This window comes from Eumetopias jubatus, unplaced genomic scaffold (genome assembly GCF_037043125.1).
Source record: "Eumetopias jubatus isolate StellerSeaLion01/CBP00866 unplaced genomic scaffold, mEumJub1_p1.0 scaffold_13, whole genome shotgun sequence".
NCBI lineage: Eukaryota > Metazoa > Chordata > Mammalia > Carnivora > Otariidae > Eumetopias > Eumetopias jubatus.
The window spans coordinates 33,924,455-33,950,499 of NW_028274819.1; the positions used below are offsets into that span (position 1 = coordinate 33,924,455).

At 37.0% G+C, this 26,045-nt stretch overlaps 1 protein-coding gene across 3 annotated transcripts in view; it reads right to left on the minus strand.

Annotated features, from left to right (window-relative positions):
• The window catches only part of ANO3 (anoctamin 3), a 429,391-nt gene that overhangs the window by 325,391 nt on the left and 77,955 nt on the right, over window positions 1-26,045 (minus strand). The window contains exon 4 of one of the 3 annotated variants that reach the window (XM_088017429.1): window positions 16,301-16,339. The exons of the other annotated variants lie outside the window; for them this stretch is intronic. The gene's annotated coding sequence lies outside the window, so the exon portion shown is untranslated. The remainder of the gene's footprint in view (window positions 1-16,300; window positions 16,340-26,045) is intronic. 3 annotated transcript variants of the gene reach the window in all.

Genomic DNA, 26,045 nt, shown 5'->3' on the forward strand with positions numbered 1-26,045 from the left:
AGGAGAAAGACCCCAAGAGTGATATAGAAAAAAAATTTACAGGGACAATCTATAAAAACAGCGTCTTCACAGGCAACATGATAACAATTAATTTATATCTTTCAATAATCACTCTCCACGTGAACGGCCTTAATGCTCCCATAAAATGGCACAGGGCTGCAGTTTGGATAAAAAGACAGGACCCATCCATATGCTGTCTATGAGAGATTCATTTGGAACCTAGAGATATATCCAGACTGAAAATGAAGGGATGGAGATCCATCTTCCATGCCAGAGGACCTCAAAAGAAAGCTGGGGTAGCAATTCTTATATCAGACAAATTAGATTTTAAACTAAAGACCATAGTTAGAGACACAGAAGGACACTATATCATTCTTAAAGGGTCTATCCAACAAGAAGATCTAATAATTGAAAATATCTATGACCCCAACATGGGAGCAGCCATCTACATAAGCCAACTATTAACAAAAATAAAGAGTCATATTGATAACAATACATTAATTGTAGGAGACTCAATACTCCACTCTCAGCAATAGATAGATCATCTAAGCAGAAAATCAACAAAGAAACAAGAGCTTTAAATGACACACTGGACCAGATGGATCTCATAGATATATACAGAACATTCCACCCTAAAACAACAGAATACTCATTCTTCTCGAGTGCATATGGAACTTTCTCCAGAATAGACCACATACTGGGTCACAAATTAGGTCTTAACCAGTATCAAAACACTGAGATTATTCCCTGCACATTCTCAGATCATAATGCTTTAAAACTGGAACTCAATCACAAAAAATTTGGAAGAAATTCAAACACTTGGAAGCTAAAGACCACTCTGCTCAAGAATGTTTGGGTCAACCAGGAAATCAAGGAAGAACTTAAACAATTCATGGAAACGAATGAGAACAAAAACACATCAGTTCAAAACCTATGGGATACTGCAAAGGCAGTCCTAAGGGGGAAATACATAGCCATCCAAGGCTCACTCAAAAAAAAAAAAAAAAAAAAAAGAAAGAAAGAAAGAAAGAAAGAAAAGAAAAGAAAAATCCTGAATTCACCAACTAACTCTACACCTTAAAGAACTAGAGAAAAAGCAACAAACGATGCCTAAGCCATGCATTAGAAGAGAAATAGTTAAGATTAGAGCAGAGATCAATGAATTAGAAACCAGAAACACAGTAGATCAGATCAATGAAACTAGAAGCTGGTTGTTTGAAAGAATTAATAAGATTGATAAACCACTGGCCAGACTTATCCAAAAGAAAAGAGAAAGAACCCAAATTAATAAAATTATTAATGAAGGGGGAGAGATCACGACTAACACCAAGGAAATAGAAACAATTATTAGAAATTATTATCAACAACTATATGCCAATAAACTGAGCAACGTGGATGAAATGGATGCCTTCCTGGAAACCTATAAACTCCCAAGACTGAAACAGGAAGAAATTGACAACCTGAATAGGCCAATAACCAGTAACGAGATTGAAGCAGTGACCAAAAACCTCCCAAAAAACAAGAGTCCAGGGCCTGATGGAACATTCAAAGAAGAAATAATACCTATTCTCCTGAAGCTGTTTCAAAAAATAGAAACAGAAGGAAAGCTTCCAGACTCATTCTGTGAGGTCAGCATTACCTTAATCTCCAAACCAGGCAAAGACCCCAACAAAAAGGAGAATTTCAGACTGATATCCCTGATGAATATGGATTCCAAAATCCTCAACAAAGTCCTAGCTAGTAGGATCCAACAATACATTAAAAGGATCATCCACCACGACCAAGTGGGATTTATCCCCAGGATGCAAGGGTGGTTCAACATTCGCAAATCAATCAATGTGATAGAACACATTAATAAGAGGAGACAGAAAAACCATATGGTCCTATCAATTGATGCAGAAAAAGCATTTGACAAATACAGCATTCTTTCCTGATTAAAACTCTTCAGAGTATAAGGATAGAAGGAATATTCTTCGAGTTCATAAAATCCATCTATGAAAAACCCACAGTGAATATCATCCTCAGTGGGGAAAAGCTGAGAGCCTTTCTCTTGAGATCAGGGTGCCCACTCTCACCACTATTGTTCAACATAGTACTAGAAGTCCTAGCAACAGCAATCAGACAACAAAAAGAAATAAAAGGTATTCAAATTGGCAAAGAAGAAGTTAAACTCTCTCTTTTTGCAGATGACATGATACTTTATGTGGAAAACCCAAAAGACTCCCCCCCACCCCAATTACTAGAACTCATACAGCAATTCAGTAATGTGGCAGGATATAAAATCAATGCACAGAAATGAGTTGCTTTCTTATACACTAACAATGCAACTGTAGAAAGAGAAATTAGAGAAACGATTCCATTTACAATAGCACCAAAAACCATAAGATACCTCGGAATAAACCTAACCAAAGAGGTAAAGGATCTACACTCTAGGAACTACAGAACACTCATGAAAGAAATTGAAGAAGACACAAAAAGATGGAAAAACATTCCATGCTCAGGGACTGGAAGAATAAACATTGTTAAAATGTCTATGCTACCCAGAGCAATCTATACCTTCAATGCCATCTCGATCAAAATTCCAATGACATTTTTCAAAGTGCTGGAAAAAATAATCCTAAAATTTGTATGGAATCAGAAAAGACCCCAAATTGCCAAGGAAATGTTGAAAAAGAAAAACAAAGCTGGGGGCATCATGTTGCCCGATTTCAAGCTATATTACAAAACAGTGATCACCAAGACAGCATGATACTGGCACAAAAACAGACATATAGACCAATGGAACAGAATAGAGAGCCCAGATATGGACCCTCAACTCTATGGTCAAATAATCTTCGACAAAGCTGGAAAAAATATGCAATGGAAAAAAGACAGTCTCTTCAATAAATGGTGCTGGGAAAATTGGACAGCCACATTCAGAATAATGAAACTCAACCACTCTCTAACACCATACACAAAGATAAACTCAAAATGGATGAAAGACCTCAGTGTGAGACAGGAATCCATCAAAATCCTAGAGGAGAACATAGCAGTAATCCCTTTGACATCGGCCACAGCAACTTCTTTCAAGATACATCTCCAAAGGCTAGTGAAACAAAAGCAAAAATGAACTTTTGGGACTTCATCAAGATAAAAAGCTTCTGCACAGCAAAGGAAACAGTCAACAAAACAAAGAGGCAACCCACAGAATGGGAGAAGATATTTGCAAATGACACTACAGATAAAGGGCTGGTATCCAAGATCTATAAAGAATTTCTCAAACTCAACACCCAAAAAACAAATAATCAAGTCAAAAAATGGTCAGAAGACACGAACAGACACTTCTCCAAAGAAGACATACAAATGCTAACAGACACATGAAAAAATGTTCATCATCATTAGCCATCAGGGAAATTCAAATCAAAACCACATTGAGATACCACCTTACACCAGTCAGAATGGCAAAAATTGACAAGGCAAGAAACAACAAATGGAGAGGTTGTGGAGAAAGGGGAACCCTCTTACACTGTTGGTGGGAATGCAGGTTGGTACAGTCACTTTGGAAAACAGTGTGGAGGTGCCTCAAAAAATTAAAAAGAGAGCTACCCTATGACCCAGGAATTGCACTCCTGGCTATTTACCCCAAAGACACAGATGTAGTGAAAAGAAGGGCCATATGCACCCCAATGTTCATAGCAGCAATGTCCACAATAGCCAAACTGTGTAAAGAGCTGAGATGCCCTTCAACAGATGAATGGATAAAGAAGATGTGGTCCAGATATACAATGGAATATTACTCAGCCATCAGAAAGGATGAATACCCAACTTTTAAATCAACGTGGATGGGACTGGAGGAGATTATGCTAAGTGAAATAAGTCAAGCTGAGAAAGTCAATTATCATATGGTTTCACTTATTTGTGGAACATAAAGAATAGCATGGAGGACACTAGGAGAAGGAAGGGAAAAATGAAGGGGAAAATCAGAGGAAAAGATGAACCATGAGAGACTATGGACTCTGGGAAACAAACTGAGGGTTTCAGAGGGGAGAGGGAGTGGGGGGATGAGTTAGCCCGGTGATGGGTATTAAGGAGGGCACGTACTGCATGGAGCACTGGGTGTTATATGAAAACAATGAATTGTGAATCACTACATCAAAAATTAATGATGTATTGTATGGTGACTAACATAACATAATGAAATAAAATAAAAAAATAAAAGAGAGAGAGGAGGATCTTAAGGAAGACCTTTCCTTGACTATAAAGCCTACCTGGCTCTAGTCGTGTCAGGGACCATAGGGGGACAAGGGCCAGGGTTATATCTATTTTCAGGGACCTACCAACACATAACCAAGTTCTTGGGCTTTATAATTCTGCACACTTTTTTGACAAACAAAAATGTTTCATGGGTGCCTGAGTGGCTCAGTCGTTAAGCATCTGCCTTTGGCTCAGGTCATGATCCCAGGGTCCTGGGATCGAGTCCCACATCAGGCTCCTTGCTCAGCAGGGAGCCTGCTTCTCCCTCTCCCTCTCCCCCTGCTGTCTCTCTCTGTCAAATAAATAAATAAAATCTTTAAAAAAATGTTTCATGCTCTCCTGTGAACACATTTTGACGAAATCCCTTATAAATGTTTTTGCTGGCCCTTATTTACTTCCCTGAGTGGATTAAAAAAGGTTTCTATACATAATTACTCCAGATTGGAATATATTTGCCAAATTTTAGTTTCTGAAACTAAAGTTTTCCATAATCTTTTGAAGGTAAGTGTAGAGAACTCTCTCTTTCAAGTCATCTGAGGTGGACTTTGGACAGCCCTCAGCTAATGACAATTTAGGAGAAGGGCCTATCTTAATCATTTCAATCTCTTAATTTTCCTATTCTCACCAGGAGTTCGGATTGGATTAGAAGTGCTATTCTGAAGATGAATATGGGGGAGAAAATAAGTATTTCCTACTCAGTCAGTCATTCATTTCTTTAACAGAAACTAATGGAATGCCTACTATAGCATTATATGTCCCATATAAATTCTGAAGCCAATATCTTTGTCATTTATAAGGCTGTATGAGTTTGGACAAGTTACTTGGCCTTTTGTATCTTCATGTCATCTGTAAAATAGAGACAATAATTTTAATTATTTCGTAGGATTACAATAAGAATTGAATCCCTATATTAAAAGTACTTCAATATTTGATACATAGTGAAGTATTATTACTACTATGTACCAAGTGCTAGAGATAAAACAATGACAGATGTTCTCACTGATTTTGGCAGCCATGAAAATGAGCCATTCTGACTCCAGGGAGCATGGATGACTTGCTACTCAATTGCCACACTCTGAAATCTATTACTCTTTTTGTGAAGAAGTCTGTTGGCTGCTCCCTGCCAGTAACTGAGTGGAGCAGAGAAGCACTATTCCTGGGGAATGGGGACCTCTTCTGACAGGTGATGCTGATACTAGAACAGAGTAATGGTTAACAGGGTTTAAAAACGGTGGAAGATCGAGGTTTGGAGTGTATGTGACCATAAAGAGGTAGCACAAGAGAAACCTTTGTGATGATATAAAAGTTTTCTATCTTGATTTTCCAAGGTGGTTGCACAGCTTTACACATATGACAACATGACACAGAACTATACATCCATACTGTACCAATGTAAGTTTCCTGATTTTGATAGCATACTATAGTTCTATAAGAGGTAACAGTTGGAGATGGAGTAAGGACCACCCCCCCAAAAAAATCCCTCCTTCATAAAAGCAACAAGAAAACTGGAAAACATTGTCAGAATTAATTTTTACAGAACTTTGGAAATGAACCAAATGAACCAATGGCAGCCCCCTCCCCCATATCAAATTGAAATCTGCCATTCATATCCTGAGAGAGAGAGAGGGAGAGGGAGAGACATAGGGGTTTAGTCTTAGTTTGGGTTCCCCAAGAAGGAGACTCTGAGACAAAATTTCAAATACAAGTAGTTTGCTTGGTAGGTGCACAGAACATTAACAGAGAAGTGGGGAATGATACAGGGAAAACCAGACAATAAAGTGCAGAATAACCAGAAAATTACTACTTCGGGTAACTGGAGTTTAAAGCACTGGGGACTCTGAGACACAGGTGCAAAGGCCAATATGTAAGAGTTAGTACCACAGAGGTCCAAACCAACCATGGTGTTTTTTTGCCAAATATTGATAACTATTTATTGACGGATGCTTGCTTTCTTGCTGCTTGAGTCCAGTTAAGAAAGAATAAATAGGTCTGCGTAAGAATAAATAGTGAAATATAGATGATCAATTATGACTCTTTAGACTCCACAGATAGAAAACTCAGTCTTAACTGGATCACTTTCCAAAATATGCTTTATTGAGTCATGAGTTAATTTATCCTCTCCACCATATCACCAACACCCCAATTTCTCTGTCTCTGTGCTCTATTACTATAATGTTGGTTTCGTGTGGTAGCAAGAAAGTGGTAGAAATTTCATGCGTCACATCTTTCAAGATTCATGGTGGAAACATACGAGTCTCTTTTCCAGGAGAATTAACAAAGATCTCAGTGTTGTCCATCTCTGAGTCAATTACCAAGGCCAGAAGAATGTGTTGCTCTCATTAGTCAGATCTGAACCATAGGCTCATGAATGGAAGCAGAACTGTATGCAGTCACATCACTGGAAGGACAGAGGAGTGCATGGAAGGAAGCACAGAAAGAGAATCTGAGAGTCATTACTACAATGATGGGACTGGGAGTCCTAACTAAAATAATAGGGAATGGACACTGAGCTAAAAAAAATACACCACCAACAATGTCTTAGAAGGAAAGCCATAGGTAGAATTAAGTTCAGAGTATTTCTACTAGTTTCTAATTAGAAACACAACAGAGCTTATTTATATGTTAAATTGATTTTTTATTTATAAGAGTGTTTTACCTGAGTATGTTTTAGATCACAGGCACACTTCCAGGCTTTAAGAAGATCCTCAAAAACTCAGTCCACTACCTTCAGTGATAATGTAGTAGAATGTTCAAGGCACAATAGCAGAAAAGGAAAAATCAGGAAACTTTTACAAAGATAATATTTAAGTCAAGGTTTAGACAAGTCTCTGGAGGAGGAAAGGAAGGAAGAAGGGAAAAAAGGCATTTCAAGTAGAAGGAACAGCTTTGGGAAAAGTATAGAAGTATGAATGGATATAACTTGTCTACATACACGTAGTTTGATTCGGCTAGACCCTCACAATTTGAAATGAAGGGATAGCAAAAGATTAAAAAGATTGTTTTGACACAAACTGAAAGCCTTATTTATGTTGTTCTAAGGAGTCTTCTATATTTTCACTTATTGGCAGTAAGGATCCCATCAAGGGTTTTTAACAGTGGGGAGATGAGAATTCAGACATCCTGAGAATCAAAATTTATTCCTTAATATCAACCATAATAAGATACTTTAAGATATATATTTATGCTAAAGTCTAGACATAGCATGGGCAGTTCTGTCTCCTTGCAAGTTGCTCGTTCCTTCATTTATATGATGGGAAATAGCCTTTTAGTAAACACATTCTTAAGGCATTCCTTAACTGCTTATTTTTTATTGAAAGGCTATTCATGTTAGCTCATGCAAAATAATACTATGAGAAAAATCCTCACACTAAGAACATTATTATTTGGTGAAATGGAAAGATATCTATTTTTTGTTTGGATGAATTGATTTCTGACTTAAATTGCTCTCCTGGCGCCCCCAACCCCACGAGTAAAGGAAGAAACAAAATTCCTGCGGTGCAATATGGCCGGTGGCCACTAGAGGGCAAACTTACTTCGTGCTGTGACCAGCTAGCGCAGGGCTGCTTTAATTCAGAGCAAAATTGAGCAACAAAGGTGACCTCAGCAGAGGTTAGGGAGAGGCCATCGCTGGAAAAGGAGAGGTCAGTCTATCAGGTGACAGATATGAAATATCAGTTAAGTCAGATTGAATCTATGGTGACCAATTATACCCATCAAAGCCCAACGGTAATGAAATCCAGAAAGAGTGTCATTTTGATGGAAATGACCACTAGAAGAATGAAAGGGGTTGCAAGCCAGGTTAACCAATTTTACCTTTACAGGAGAGAGGTGGGGCATTCTTCAAATGCATTAAATTGGCTACTGAAAACGTGTTCTATCCTGATGTATTCCTAACAAGAACAGAGTGGAAAGTGCTGTTCTAACCGAAAATAATGGTTTGTTTGTCTATTACTAAAATACGACCCCTGAAGGGATAGCCATCTCATGGGATCTTATTCATTGGGAAGCTGATCCCTATTTGAATATAAGCACGACCACACTAAAACAGTCTGTATGCAGACATTTCTGATGCCTCATTTCTGATTAAAACCTTGGTTTATTTTTGGAAAGAGCTAAAAATTACACAAATATCAAATTCACCTGTAAAAATGAAACCAGAGTTTTTTGATGGGGCACCTTTCTCAGACTCCCTTAGGGGACAGTTGCTAAAATTTTCATTCCTAGGTTCCATCCCCAATCTTCCTAATCAGAATTTCTGAGGTGGGTCTAGGCATCTTCAGGTTTGGCAAGATCCTTAGACAATTCTTTTCATTTGCAATATTTGAGGACAAAGAAGTGTGGCATCATTTGGGATAGCTGTGTTACGCACTTTCCTTGGGTCAGGCTCTTAAATGCAGCTAGGTGAAGGTGACCTGTTTTCTCATGTACAAAGAGACATTTTTATAAAGCAGGCAACACCTCCCTTGTGCAGAGAATTTGTGTTTGGTCACAAACAATGCTAAGCACTGCGTGTACGTTATTGTACTTCACTCTCCCCGAAGCCACTGAAGATGAAATTGTTGCTCCCGTTTACAAATCACAGAGAACACAGCTTCAGAGAAGTTAACTGACTCATCCACGGTCATGCATTTAGAAAGCAATAAAACCAGAATTAAAAGCAAGATTTATTTCATTCTAAAGTTATTTAGCTAAGAAGGAGAGGATGAAGGAAGTGTTTAAAGGTTTATTAGATTTCATCTATGAATTTCCTCATTATTTCTTAATCCTCAGGTTTTGGATTAGATGTCAGAAAGCCCCCTTCCCCATATCGAATTGCAATCTGCAATTCTAGAACCCTCACCCAATATCCTGAGACCTGACCTCCAGAGTTACATGGGGAAAAATCTGACCTCTGACCTACAATATGACTTTAGAGGAAAAACATTAACTCCTGCCTCTGTCCCGAGAGTGGAAGTAAGGAAGAGTTCCTAATGGTTTTCCCTTGAAAGAAATCCATTTTAAATGTATTTTTAATGGATTTCTTTGGTTTACAGATTTGTTTGTTGGACTTTTTAAACTATGGGTCTTGGCATTTAAAGTCAGAAGAAGGTCAGACATTTCATCTCTACCAAAAATAAAGTGAATAAAAACCCTGAAAAAAATAGTGTGGATTCTTTTAGGCTTCTCTAAATAGTCAGAGCCCAGTCATGAAATACTGTAGCATAAAATTGAAATATGGCTTATTTTCACTTCTTTTTAGTAGATTTGACCATCACTGTTAGAGAAAACATTTTTTTGGTAAATTGTATTGAATTTCAGAAGCACTCATGTAAATATGTCAGCTTAGAGATCAAATCCAGATTTTCATTTTTTTAAATATATAATCTTCGCCAGCCCCACAAAAAATGTGAATAAAGCAACACAGCAAAAATTAAGTCTTAAAAATCAAATGACTTAGAATAACTCCCTCTGAAATCCATGATAATATTTACAGGGATAAGGATAAATTATGTGTGTTCAGCTAGCCTTTTTTAATTTTGGAAATTTTGAAATATATATGTATATACATATACACACACAGGTATTCCTCTTTTTATGTAATAAAAAAGGTATACATAATTAATATATACAACCTGATGCGTTTGGAGATAAGTATATATTGGTGAAATCTATCTATCCTACTATTTTTATAAATAATAAATAAATATTTGTATGAAGTAAAAATTGTTTCCTCCTTCCTCTGCCCCTATGTTCCTCCTTCCTAACCATGGCTCAGTTTGTTGTATGTTAGAGTTTGGGAATATAAAATGTTCATAATGGATTTACCCTCTCAGCATCACCCCCAACAAACTTATGCTGTGGTAATGACTAATGACTCCGAAACCCCAGTGGCTTCCAACAACAATAAGGGAAGCACATGATGCAGCTAACAGGAGCAGGTAGCTGTCTGTTCCATGAATCCATCAGTCCTCCACTACGAGACCAGACTGATGGCACAACCACTCTCTGGGACACTGCATGTATCATAGCAGAAGGAAGAAAAAACAGAGAATGCTGTTTTTGTCAAAAGTGAGAGGCATCCTACATCAAAAACTAATGATGTAATGGATGGTGATTAACATAACATAATAAAATAAAATTAAAAAAAGAAGTGGGAGGCATCTCTTCTCACATTTCCATACCCTACTTAAGTCATTTGATCAAGCTTGGCATGAGTGGGTCTGGGATTTGTAAGGAGGGTGAGCAAATACTTTTAACAATATATAAATTATAACATACGTGTTTAATAGTCATACTATCTGCTATACTTAACACTTGTTTTTCAGTGCCTTCATATTCGTCATATGAATGTATCATAATTTATTTGTGGGCATTTATGCTAATGTTTCAATAATATAAATAATGCTGGACAGAACATACTTCGACATAAATCTTCATGACATATTTCTTTTGGAATAGGCTTAATAAATACAAATGATACAGAATTGTTTTAGATATGAAAATCATAGAATTATCTCTATATGTCTGCATTTTCCTCACACTGGTTTTTCTTTTACAAAATAACACAAGTCATTCTTGCTTGGTTAAACAGATTCGCCTTTTTATTTCTGATCATTTATTAAAAAAAAAGAAAAAGCAGTTTGGGAAGGATGATCTGCTGTCCTGACACTATTTTAATTATATTTTTTTCCTCACCTTACAGACGCAATTAATTCTTTATGATCTTTTAGGCTACTTGCGTACCATTAGCTGGATTTGGGTCAACTCTGGGGTAACTTCTATTTCTCCATTTCCAGGTGAAACCCTAACACACATCTGATATTCAGCCACTTGAAAGAGATAATGCCATTCTTTTCCTTTGTTACTAAACAAACAAAATCAGTAGGCCACTTTTTGTTTTTTTTCAAATCAATGAACGGTTATACTTGGTGTTACATATTATTTAAAGCCATAGTCCTGTTTGTAGTTTTGGTAGAGTTTATGGTACTTTATGACATGTAAATTTATTAATTATAATGTTTCTGAGCAACTGAAAAACTGCATGTATAATTTTATAAATTTATTCATCAATCAGATATTCTGAAAATATTTACTGAGAACCAAGTGCGTGAAAGACCCCACGATAGGTGCCAGAGTTATGGGGAGACAAAACTACATGGTCTTGTTACCACACTCTTCTGATTATTACCTGGCAGACTGTGACCTGAAACCAGATCTATCTTCCAACAAAGCCTATGATTTTAGCTACCCTACATTATGGCATTTAGAAATGTGTGAACACTATCTTATCAGCAAATATATTACTAGGCAAAAACAGCCTTGCCAATTCTGCTCGGTTGACCAACTAAAAACATAAAAGCAGTGAAAATGAATTTGTCTTCAGTAACCACTATCATTAATGGAAAAGTACAAAGAAATGAAAAAGTTTTTGTTTTTTCTTTATTCATAATCTATTCAACAAATATTTATAAAAAAACCCACAGACATTGTACTGTGTGCTATAAATTTGGTGGTGACCAAGAAATCCAGGAAAATATAATTAAACAACAAAGAAAGAGCTACCTTAAAAGGAAGAGCAACGTAGGAAAGATACAGGGATTGAACAAATAAGACAGAAAAATGACTACAGAGAAAGGTATACAACTAAAAGATAAAGCATTCCAATGATCTAGAGGGGTATTCTTGATAGAAACTAGAAAAAGTATAGACAAAAATGCAAAGGTTTATGTGAAAGGAGATTTGGTGGGAGGTGGAAGCTGGAGAAAACAAAACCTGAAATATGTAGTTTCAAAGAGAAATGGTGTCCCAAGAAGACTTACATGAAATGATCAACCATGAGACATACAGATTAAGTTGCTGCATTTTAAGGAGAAAGATTCTTATGAGTGGACCAAAAAAAGAAAAAAATAATAATCATACTTAAAACTTTGAAAAGACTGACTTAGATTTTTTCCACAAAAATATGAATATGGAAGCAAGTGTGGAAAAATTTTGCCACTAACCTTTTTTTAGAGAGAGAACGAGAGACAGTACGTGCACGTGAGTGGAGGGAGGGGCAGAGGGAGAGGGAAAGTATCCTAAGCAGACTCCCTGCCTATTGCGGGGCTTGATCCCAGGACCCTGAGATTATTATCTGAGCTGAAATCAAGAGTTGGACACCTAACTGACTGAGCCACCAGGTACAGCTGTCACTAATATATTTTTTTTAAGATTTTATTTATTTATTTGAGAGAGAGCACAAGTAGGGAGAGGGAGAGGGACAAGTAGACTCCATGCTGATCGCGAAAGCCCTATATCACTAACATTTTTATACCAAAATAACATATAGCAAGAATAAAAGTAGGACTTCCAGGGGAGATGGCAGAGTAGAAGGACCCTAAGCGCACCTCTTCCCACAGATACAACTAGATAATACCACATCAGTATAAATTACCCAGAAAATGACCCAAAGACTGGAAGAGCACTTTCCACAGCTAAATATAGAGACGAGGCCACTTCTGAGAGCATAGGAAGGTTGGTGACACGGTTAGGAGCTAAAAGGACACATGGGGTTCTGCGGGTGCAGAGAAAAAAGAAATAAAGACCCTCACACCAGTCATACCAGGCAGGCAGAACCTTCATGGGGAAGATGAATCCTCATAACATTTGGCTTCGAAAACCAGAGGGGTATAATTTCACAGTTCTTTGATCAATGGGGCTTACCACCTGGAACTTTAAAAATCAGCTGGCTCAGCTTTGGGAAAGCAGGAGAGTGAGAGGAAACCAAGTCCCTGCCCTTAAAGAGATAGCACAATGAACAGTTCCGCTGAAATACAGCATAGAAGCAGCAGTTTGAAAAACGCCTGGGGTATTCCGGCAGGAGATTTGTTTACTAATTTTAGAGTTTATGCTGGAGGGACGGAGGTCATTGGGAGACTTCCCCAAGAACAAAGGAGCTGGAGGGTGCCATTTCCCTGTCCCACCCTTCCAGCCTAGATCCATGGACACCTATAGGAACCAGTACAGCACCAACACTTCCTACCTACCTTTCAGTATGTGCCCCACCCCTGTGCACTTATGCAGATCCACCCCCCTTACCAGGCCTGCCTTGGCAGGAGCTTTTATCCTGTGGGCCCAACCCTCCAACCCTGAGGCAGGGGTTTTCTAAAGTGGCTCTAGGTGCCCTCCCAGAATGGACCTGCACAAACCTTGCTAACACCATGTGTCCTGCCCCTGCATTCTCCAGCCAACCTGCACCCTGCAGTATGCCCTTTGCCAGAGCCTATCCAAACAGTGTGACCAGCCTGGCACTGTGCAAGCCACCCTGACAGGTGTCAGTACAATTCTAAAGTGATTCCTGCCCCAGGGAGAGGGAAAGATACTCACATACACCATTCTTTTGTTGTTGTTGTTGTTGTTAAGATTTTATTTATTTATATTTAGAGAGAGAGATTTTTTAAATTTTATTTATTTTTAGAGAGAGAGAGAGAAAGCACAAAACAGGGAAAGGAGCAGAGGGGGAGGGAGAGGAAGGGGGAAAGAATCCAGGCAGACTCCAAGCTGAGCGGGAAGTCTGAGGTGGTGCTTGACCTCACGACACTGAGATCATGACCTGAACTGAAAACAAAAGTCAGATGTTCAACCAACTGAGACACCCAGATGCCCCTTACCATTCTAACTGAGGCCCCAGAAGTGGACTAGGGGCAGACATTTGCTCTAACTGCAGACCCTACCCACCAACAAAAGCTTCTCAAAGGACAATACAGGGAAAGCACGCTGCACTTCAGGGCTACTGAATCTCTGGCAAATGCCTGGTCTGACTCAACTCAAGCCCAAGGTGGCCCTAGACTGGCCCACCAAGAACACAGGGACCAAACTCTGTCCACAATAGACAAAGAGAGCCATTGCAGATGATGGGACTAAAGGCAAAAGTGGCTCAGCCATAACGGTAGGGGGCATGCAATATACATAAGAGACAACCCTGAAGCACCAAGGGACATTGCACTACAGCTCACCACAGGACCTCTGCTTCATGAAGCTGATACTTTCAAGAGCAGGAGACATAGCTGACATTCCTAACACATAGAAACAAACACAGAGAATTAGACAAAATGTGGACCCAGAGGAATATGTCCCAAATGAAATAATAGGTCAAAAATCATAGCAAGCAACCTAGAAGAAATAGAGATAGGTAACATGTCTGATAGAGAATTTAAAGTACTGGTCATAATGATACTCTCTGGACTAGAGAAAAGAGTGGAGGACTTCAGTGAGGCTTTTAACACAGAGATAGAAAACATTAAAAAAAATCAGAGAGGAAGAATCAATAACTGAAAATAAAAATACACTAGATGGAATAAATAGTAGACTAGAGGAAGCAGAGGAATGGATCAGCAACCTGGAGGACAGAGTAATGGAATGCAATCAAACTGAACAGGAGAGAGAGACAAAAATTGTAATAAAAATGAAAATAGATTTAGGGAACTCAGTGACACCATGAAGCATAATAGCATTCATATTATAGGGATCCCAAAAGGAGAAGACAGAGGAAAGGGGGAGGAAATATATCATTTGAAGAAATAATAGCTGAAAACTTCCTAAATCTGGGGAAGGAAACAGAAATCCAGATTCAGGAGGCACAGAGATTCCCACAAACTCAACTTAAGGAGGTCCATACCAAGGTACATAGTAATTAAAAACCCCAAACACATAGAATAGTTCAATGAAAAGAGGAGCTGATTCTTTGACAAGATCAAGAATATTGACAAACCTTTAGCCAGACTCATTAAAAAAGAAAAAATAAGAGAGAGATAGGGCTCAAATAAGCAAAATCAGAAATGAAAGGGGAGAAATAACAACCAATACCACAGAAATACAAAGGATTATAGTGAATATTATGAAAAATTATATGCCAACAAATTGGACAACCTAGAAGAAATGGATAATTCCTAGAAACACATAACCTCTTAAAACTGAATCAAGAAGAAATAAAAAATATGAATAGTCCAATTACAAACAATAAAATTGAGTCAGTAATAACAAACTCCCAACAAAGAAAAGCTCAGGACAAGATGGCTTCATAGATGAATCCTACCAGACATTTATAGAAGAGTCAATGCCTGTTTTTCTCAAGCTATTCCAAAAAAATAGAAGAGGAAGGAAAACTTCCAAATTCATTCTATAAGGCCAGCATTACCCTGACACCAAAACCAGATAAACTGTAAAAAAGAAAACTAAAGGTCAGTATCTCTGATGAAGATACATGCACAAATCCTCAACAAAATACTAGCAAACCAAATCCAACTATACATTAAAATACTCACTCACCATGATCAAATGGGATTTATTAGTGGGATGCAAGCATGGTTCGATATTCACAAATCAGTCAATGTGATATATCCCATCAACAAGAGAAGGAACAAAAACTATATGATCATTTCAATAGATGCAGAAAAAGCATCTGACAAACATATATTCTTAATAAAAACACTCAACAAAGTAGATTTAGAGAAAACATACTTCAGTATAATAAAGGCCATATATGAAAAACCACAGCTAACATCATACTAAATTGTGAAAAACTGAGACCTTTTTCCCTAAGATCAGGAAGAAAACAAGGATGTCCACTCTCATCACTTTTATTCAACATAGTTCTGGAAGTCCTAGCAGCAGCAATCAGAAAACAAAAAGAAATAAAAGGCATCTAAATCGGTAAGCAAAAAGTAAAACTTCCACTATTTGCAGTGACACAATACTATATAGGAAACCTCAAGACTCACCAAAATACTACTAGAACTGATGAATTCAGTACGGTTGCAGGATACAAAATCAATATACAGAAATCCACTGCATTTCTATATGTTAATAATGAAGTAGCAGAAAGAGAAATTAAGAAAACAGTCTCATTTACAATTGCACCAAAAACAATAAAATATGTAGGAATAAACTTAACCAAGGAGGTAAAAACCTGACCTCTAAAAAATAGAAAACATTGATGAAAGAAATTGAAGATGACACAAAGAAATGGAAAGACATTCCATGCTCATGGACCGGAAGAACTAATACTGTTAAAATGTCCATACTACCCAAAGCAATCTACAGATCTAACATAATCCTTATCAAAATACCAACAGCAGTTTTCACAGGACTAGAACAAATAGTACTAGAATTTGTATGGAACCACAAAAGACCCCAAATAGCCAAAGCAATCTTGAAAAAGAAAAACAAAACTGGAGATATCACAATCTCAGATTTCAAGATATACTACAAAGCTATAGTAATCAAAACAGTATGGTACCAGCACAAAAATTTAGACACACAGATCAATGCAACAGAATAGAGAGCCCAGAAATAAACCCATGATTATATGGTCAATTAATCTTTTATTAAGGAAGCAAGAATATGCAATGGGAAAAAGTCTCTTCAACAAATGGTGTTGGGAAAATTGGACAGCTACATGCAAAAATGAAACTGGTCCACTTTCTTATATCATACACATAAATAAATTCAAAATGGATTAAGGTCTTGAATGTGAGATCTAAAACTATAATAATCCTAGAAGAGAGCACAGGTGTACTTTCTCTGACATCAGTTGTAGCAACATCTTTTTAGATATGTCTCCTAAGGAAAGGGAAATAAAAGCAAAAATAAACTAGTGAGACTATATCAAAATATAAAGCTTCTGCACAGCAAAGGAAACAATCAAAAAACTAAAAGAATGGGAGAAGATGTTTGCAAATGATGTATCTGATAAAGGGTTAGTATCCAAAATATATAATTAACTTATACAACTCAACACCAAAAAATCAAATAATCCAATTTAAAAAAATGGACAGAATATATGAACAGACATTTCTCAAAGACATGCAGAAATGAAACAGATGCATGAAAAAATGCTCAACATCACTAATCATTGGAGAAATTCAAATCAAAACCTATCACTTCATACCTGTCAAAATGGCTAAAATAAAAAACACAAGAAACAAGAAGTATTGGTGATGTTGTGGAGAATAAAAGAAAACCCTCATGCACTATTGATGGGAAATGCAAACTAATGCAGCCACTATGGATAACAGTATGGAGGTTCCTCAAAAAAATAAAAATAGAATTACCCTATGATCTAGTAATTCCGCTACTGGGTATTTACCCAAATAATATGAAAACACTAATTTGAAAAGATTTTTACATCCCTATGTTCATTCCAGCATTATTTACAGAAACCAAATTATGGAAGCACCCCAAGTGTCCACTGACAGATGAATGGATAAAAAATTATATATACACCACACACACACACACACACACACACACACACACACACACACAGGAATATTACTCAGCCATTAAGAAAAGAATGAAATCTTGCCACTTCCAACAACATGGATGGAGCTAGAGAGTATAATGCTAAGTGAAATAAGTCAGTCCGAGAAAGACAAATACCATATGATTTCACTCATATGCGGAATTTAAAAAACAAAACAAATGAACAAAGGAAAAAAAAAAGAGAGAGAAACCAAAAAAACTCTGACTCTTAACTGTAGAGAACAAACTGATGGTTACTAAGGGGAGGTGAGTGAGGAGATGGGAAAAACAGGTGAAGGGGGTTAAGAATACACACTTATCATGATAAGCGCTGAGTAGTGTACAGAAGTGTTGAGTCACTATATTGTATACCTGAAACTAATATAACACTCTATGTTAACTATACTGGAATTAAAATTAAAAACATAAAACAATAAAGATGAGAAATCTGCCTTAAAAAAAAGAGTAAGAAAGACAAACATTCTCAAGACTTATATTTTACTAAAGGATATTGTGGGGAGAACCTGACAATGATGGGTCTTTGGGACAGTATCAGTTTCATTTTAGGTATATTGTTTTTTAGAATATTTTCTTAGCATATTTTTCTTTGTGCAGAATAGATCTTAGCAATTCATGTGACTACTTTTATATGCTGGTCTTGGGTTCACTGTAAAGCGTTTTATATATATTTTGGGTTTTCTATTTTTAGAATTTATTCAGCAAAATCATAACCCAACCAGAAAAATACATTAAATCTTCTAATGGAATAAGAGTCACAAATATTCTGTTAATATCATTTAAGATAAGATTATTTTTGTAATATTGTGGCTGGAAAAGCATGGTGATTTGGGTGAACAAGAGAGTTTGATATTATATCAACTGGATTTCATTCCCATGAGTACATTTGCTAATTACTATTCACCTTTTGTGCCTTTGCTTTGCCATTTGTAACACGGTGAATCTGAAAATAGTATTATCAGTGGTTATTTATGAAGCTCATCATCATGAATTGGTAGGTTCTACATAGAATATGATTTTTCTTCCCCTCCTGAACTGTCCTACACCCTTCTGGATTCAGTCCAGAGCCATTTCAAAAACAAAGATAAAAGCAAAACAAAAAAGACAAACATGAAACCAAATGAGTCTGAGTAAGTCCAACCACTGAAAACTATCAGTTTCACAAAGATGCTATTTAATTAAAACTTGGAAAGAATTTTATGATTGTAAATGTACTTCATTCAGGTAGAAACTAGTCCATTATAAAGTTTATCATCCTTGGCTCTCCAACCATCATTTTTTAATTAGCCTCAGTTTAAGGGAAACAGCATGAAATTTGTCAATAGAAATGCTTACAGTAACACTCAAGTTTTGTAACATAAAACAATGAAGTAAGGGTCAATTACTTAATATCTCTAATGGTTAGTTTCTTCATTCACAAAATGGAGTTAATCCCTGCCTTTCAGGGTTTTATGAGACTTAATGAAAAAAAGTTACAAATGCTGAGAACACAGTATAGGCTTAGTACTTAATATTGCCATTCACCCTTTCTTATTTATCCAGAGTTTTGAAAGCATACATGTTCACCCAGAAATTGTCATACATAAAAATTACTGTTTTAGGGTGAAAAATAATTGCCTTAAATAATTTTAGAAAGAGAACAATATAAAATTGTACAGCAAAATCTCAAAATGGCATTTAAAACTTATCTTTTAGTTTATAAACTTCATAAAGAACTTCTACATTTCTTTCTTCAAATGGGAACAACATACCTCTAAATTATTAATTATACAAGAAATCAAAGAAAGGATGACAAACAATGAAGAAGGATAAAAAAATCAGTAGAGAGAGCTTGGGAGAAAAAGAGAATACTAAAACACTGTACTTATTTGTTGTCCTGGATAATATTCACCAACTCATAGTTTCTCTTGTGTAACTGAAATTCTTCAGTCTTTAGGAATACCTTTTGGTTGTAATTTTCCCCCGGTAGAGGATTTTTAGACATGAAAATATATCTTGTATCAAGACTATCTGAAACTATTAGCCATTTGCAAGCAGGTCCAGACACACTGCTCATAACATGTTTTTGCTTCAGACCAGACTGGAGGTAGGGAAAAAGCCACATGTTGACCTCAGGCTGGCTTAGGTGACTTCTACATATCCAAACATGTCTCTCACATCCAAGGTTTTCTCTTTTCCCTTTCTCCCTCCTGTCTCCTCTTGCTCTCTTTACACACTCCAGTTGTGGTGAATTGCTAGGAGTTCCCTGAACATGTCTGTCCTTTCCAAAATCTTTTCTCTTTCTCCTTCTAGCTTATGTTTCCAGACTTCATGATTCAGCTCAAATGCTCTCTTCTCCTAGAAGTCAGCTCTGCCCTCCCATGTGTATATATCCCTCTCTCTGTACAAAGCATCCGTCTCAGGTATCATCAGGATATTTAGCTATATGTCGTGTGGTTGCTTCTTCTGCCAGATTATGAATTCTTGGAAGACAGGTCTATATTTTTCTCATTTCCTATATCCAAATCTAGTTCAATTCTTATCAAATAGACAATTCCCAATAATTGCTTGATGAATGAATGAGTTTAGGACGCATCTCTAAATAATCTCATTTCCTAACTCCTATTCCTTGCCTGCTTTGAGACTGCTCGGAGTGAAGCTTCTAAGAACATGTTTCTCAAGCACTAAATAAAAAGCCGTGAGAATAGAAAAAAGAGGGAGATGACTTCAAGCACAGAATAAAAGTATGTGCAAAGGCAAAATGCTAAAACATCTGGGAAAAAAAGAGTCTATCACTGTAACTGAAATGGGGGATTGGAGCTGGCAAATAGATGATAATGGTGGGAAAAATAAAATCGGGCCATTTTAGCAGATTGTTTTCAGACCGTACCAATAAGTTTAAATATGTCCTGAGGACATTTAGGAGTTGTTAAATCATTTGGCATAAGTAAATGATCTGATCAAAGATGAATCTTTCAGTATATGCAGAACATTCAGTGAGAGGTCTTAAAATAGGGAGGCTAATCATGGAAGAAATGAAGGTCATATATTTCAAAGCTAAAAACAAAGGAAAATAAAAGCTGATATTTCTTGAGTATTTATAATACTTTTTGCTTGATTGTCTTATATTTTTAAATGTTGTCATGAACCAATTATTAATTTATTCCCAATCTACATAAGAGAAAATTGTGGCCAAGAAAACTGGCATGATCACTGTTATATTAATTTTCTGGGGCAGCCATAACAAAGTACCACAGACTGGGTGGCTTACACAACAGAAATTTATTTTCTCACAGTTCTTGAGGCTCCAAGATAAGGTGTGACAGTGTTGGTTTCTTCTGGGCATTTCTCTCCTTGCCTTGTAGATGGCCTTCTTCTCTCGGTGTTGTCACATGCTCTTCTGTGTGTGTGTGGCCTAATCTCATCCTCTTATTAGGACAATGTTCATATTGGATTAGGGGCCAGTCTAATGACCCTATTTTAACTTAATTACCTCTTTAAAGACTTTATCTCCTAATATGGTCACATTCTGAAGTACTGGGGGTTAGGACTTCAACCTATGAATTGGGTAGGGGGCAGGAGACATTATTCAGCCCATAACAACTGTCAAACACTAAAAAGTGGCAGAGTATAAATTTGAATCCAGTTGAATGACTCCAGATTCTGTGACTGCTCTGGATAATTCCTCATGCCATCATGCAGTGAGGAAATGAATAACGACTGTCAGGAGCCACAGACAGCTGAAGAGAGCTGAGCTGCCAGGCATTGGAGTAGCCAATTAAGTCAACCAGCCAAAATGAAAGTTAACAGTCAAGGCTTCAATCACTTACTGCAATAGTATAAGCTAAACTGGAGAAAGCAATGGCTCCCCACCGTCATTTTTTCCCATGGAATAGTGCTGGTCTAGGGTTAGCTGGACAGCACAGATGTGAGGGCTGATTCACTGCGGAGAGAGCCTCTAGAGACAGGGATAAGAGGAAAGGGCGAGGAGTGGACAAGTACTGAGTACTGAGCCAGAGTGGGTGAAAAGTGTCCAAGATGTCCCTCTCCTGCTCCCCAGTAATGCTACCGTGGCAGAAGTGCCTGAGGAAGATCTCTGCCAAAAGTCCCTGATAGGAGCGCCTGGGTGGCTCAGTCAGTTAAGCATCTGACTCTTGATTTCTGCTCAGGTCATGATCTCAGGGTCCTGAGACTGAGTCCCACGTTAGGCTCTGCACTGACATGAAACCTGCTTACAATTCTCTCTGCCTCCTCCTTCTGCCTCTTCCCCCACCCCGCTCTCTCTCTCTCTTAAAAAAAAAAAAAAAAAGAGGCCGCCAATGGAGTGCCTATTCTTGGGATGCAGATTACATGTAAGAGTTTGGCCACCTTGGGGGATGGGGGAGGCTGAGTCCTTGACTAACACTCTCTTCAACAACTGCAATGCATTGGACGTGCACCAAATCCCTATGCACAAGTAACAATTTCCCTTAGTGAGCCTTGCCAGGTACAGCCTTTGTAATTGCCTATGGTTGGGCCTGAACGGTCACACAGAGAGTTATGACTGGTGTCCAAACTACTTACTGAGTGTTTATGAGTTAGGGAAGCTTCCCTAAGACTCTGTGGGAAACATATTTATGCATGTGAAGTAATTTTTCTTTTGAGATGTTTTGACCAGTCATCATCATTTCAGTTGTGTCCACATCACATTCTTGCCGTGACTGATACTTACTCCCTTCCAGGTCCATTCTACTGTGGTGAGTAGGACTACGGAGAGAATCATGTTGTCAGTGAAAGCATTTGGGGAAGGAATCTGCTCAACTTAAAGTAGCTCAGTGTTAGTGGTTTTACTGATCTAGAACTAGGAGATTTGTCACTTCTTTGGCAGTCAACAGAGACGGCAAACATGACCCTCAGATTATTAGTTCTAGCAATCTCCTCTTAATTTAGATGATATTTTTAAAAGTCAATAGACCAGTATAATGTAAATATGTCAAGGATGACCCCGTTGGCTTAACACTCCAGTAGAAATAATTTTACATGTGAAAGGGGCCTTTGACATCCTCATCTGTAGTTTTTCTGCCTTTGCTTAAGAAGAACCTGTTATGCCAGCGGTCTCTGAGGGAATGAATGCATGAGTGGTTATTTGGGTTATATGCTTGGCACCATTCTTGCAGGTTCTGATACATTATTTCATATACTGTTGACAACGATCACATGGGAGATAATGTCACCTTCACTTTGCAGACTTTGAAATGACCAGAGTCTGATTGATACTATCAAAACTATTAGAACAGAAATTGAAAACAAACAAACAAATGTGGGCTTTCTTTGGGATCAGTCTACTTGGTTTCAGGCTCAGCTCTATGATTTTCCCATCGCTCAATGATTTTGAATCTAATATTTGAAATTATCAACTCCTTATTTATTTATATTTTTACATTTGGTGGTGCTTACAGCCATATGCGGCACACAGTATATATTCTGTAAATATTGATTTTTCTCATACTCCTTTCCAGACCAGTATATTTACCATAGAATCCAGGTCTCCTTTGCTTTCCTCTTTATGCTGTTAGTGCTGTGTTGCTTAATTTTGCTTTTAGTTATTCACTCATTTTTTTTAGAGTTCCAAATAGTTTCTTTTCCATTTTTTTCACCTTAGTATATTTATTATTCAAGGTTTATGTGCCAAGAAAACAAAGAGAAAGAACAAAATGAGGCAAAAGGAAGTTACAAAATTGTGTAGAGTGAATTAGAGTAAGCAGAAACTTTTCATGTCAGAATTTTTGCCCAGTAGACCCAGCAGAAGGAAAGCGTGTGAAGAGGAGCAATAAGATTATTTTGGAGACCATAAAGAAGGGCAAGAAAATTTGCAAATTTAACTGGTGTCTATCTGCACAATTCAGCAAACCTATCTACCATTGAATTTGAAAAGAAATTCTTGATCTTTACTTTCAAAAGAGGAGGAAAACATTATGGAAATGATTGCAATTTTACCCAGTAAATGTTTTATACTCTCTTAGTGGGTGGTAATGTTTTTAAAGTCATTTACAAAAAAATGAGCAAAAGAATTTCTGCAAATTTACCTGCTGAACCAAGAATGAAATAAAGAAAACTGAGAAAGCAAACAAAGAGTATTTTAAGATAGGTTTCCTTAATATTTATATAAAAATATAAGTATCTCTGAATATGGATTTTCTTTAGAATGAAATACTTGCCCTAGTGATGAATTTCTGGTGTAATATTTTAGGTAATGTTATGCATTTAGGATTTTAGAGTGTCATCTCAACTATTCATACATGCTTTCAAAGAAAAGTTTTGGTGGTTTTGTAGAGTCTTAGGAAAATCCCAGGTAAATTTAGTTTGAACCATTAAAAAATCTGATAAGTGGGAAGGTGGTTCTGACACATGCTAAACTTGGATGTTAGACATGAAAGTCTTTTTAAAAATAATTACCACTAAATTCTCTATACTTAGAAATATTTACATTTATTGTTTGAATTAACTATTAGTTGCTTGGATTTAGGCTTCATAAGAGAAGGAGTTACATGTATTATCTGGCATATGATAGGTGTCCAATTAATAGTGTTAAAATTAGTTAATTAATAAATTCTAATTAATAAACCTTTAAAATCTGAACCATAGGGAAAGAGGAAGTGATGGATGAAAGAGGGCAGTCACTGCAGAGTAATTGAGTTCTGGGTATGAGCAAGTTTGAAAATACTTCATTTCTAAAGTTCAGCAACTTTGCAAAGGGAGCCTAAAAAAATTCCTCCTAGATAATTCATAGAAGGATTTGATGAATCCCACTGTAAACATCTAGTCATAAAATTGTATTGATACATGAATTTCATCCCAGAGAAGAGAGGCAGAGAACGTCTTCTTTGAAATACCTCCCTTATTCCCCAGAAGGCTTTTAGTAAAGATGGGCTGACACTGACAGGATTCTCTTCCATTGTATAGCTTGTGAAGTCGACTACTCAGCTGGAATTAAAAATTACCTTGACATTTATTCCATTCATCATTGCCATACTTTGAATTATAACCATTCACTGCAAACTTTTCTGATTTATAATTTTTCATGAATCCTACTCAGGAGAAAAATTACCCACTATATGAACTTCTGCTTCCTACCCAAGCTTTGAGAAATGACTCTACATTTCATAGTATTTGACTCACTATACAATTCAAGTCTTGGGGCACTACTACTTGTGCTAGAAAGGATTACCCAAAATAGAAGAAAATCCCTGCCCAGAGAATATAATGTTCCTCAAAAAATTCTACTTGTCTAGAGGAGAAAGTATAAAGGGTATTTTTTGTGTGATTATGGACAGTGATGCTAATGGTGGGGGTGTATGCAGTATGCATTACTCATGAGATTTTCGCATTAAATTTCTTTTGTAGAGCAGGAACCATGTCTGATTTTTCTCATCATTATATCCTCTATGTCTGCCACAGAGACGATGCTGAACAATATCTACTGGATCAAGAAATTATGTTCATGTAGAACCTACTAAGTGCTAAGCCAAGCATTGATAATATGGAGATGAAATAGCTAGTCCTTGTCCTCAAGGAGCTCTTAGTTTAATGGAAGAAATAGATGTATATAAGTACTGTACAAGATGATGACCATACCAGTGCTGATAAACATCCTGGTGCTAAATGCTGAAGTAGCACAAAGGAAGACCTCTGAATTCAATCAGTAAAAGTGGGAGAGGTCAAGATGTCCTACAGGGAATGGTGCTAAAGTTAATTCTTGAGGGATGTCTAGACAATAGCCATATAAGAAATGGAAAAATGATTACCAATGAGGGACAATGTATACAAGTGGGCGAAAGAATGTCACATTGGTACTTGTTTGAGTATGGCATAGTGAGAAGCAATTCTTTTCCTTTTTATCTTCTTTTTTTGTTTTAAAGATTATCTCCTATCCCCTTTCCTGCTTTAGTTCATCCTTAGTACCAAAACCACCAAGTCTAATATATATTATCTCTAAAAAAGAAATTCAATTATATATGTTTTATAGGCTGAAATGTGCATCCCTTGAAATTCATATGTTGAAGTCCTTACCCTCAGTACTTCAGAGGAGATAAGGCCTTTAAGGAGGTAATTATGTTAAAATGAGGTAATTAGTGTGGGCTCTAATCCAACATGACTATTGTCCTTATGAGGAGAGAAATTTAGGCACAGACATAGAGGGAAGATCATGTGAAGTCAGCCATCCACAATCCAATGAAAGAAATACTCAGAAGAAACCAACCCTACTGACACAAATCTCAGATTTGTAGCTTCCAAAATTGTGAGAAAATAAGTTTCTGTTATTTAAGCCACCCAGTCTGTGGTACTTTGTTATGGTAGCCCTAGTAGACTACTACAATGAACAACGGTACAAGTGTCCCTCCCCTACTGGTATAAAGATTCTCACACAAAAAGTATCCAAGATCCCTTCATTTTGTACTGTATAAACAGAACTAGAGCAGTTGGTGCATTAGCTTTTTCGGGGTCTTGGTATTGTCTTTGCTGTAATAGTTGTATATTTTCCTGGACTTCTTTTAAAGATTATACGGTGTCAAATT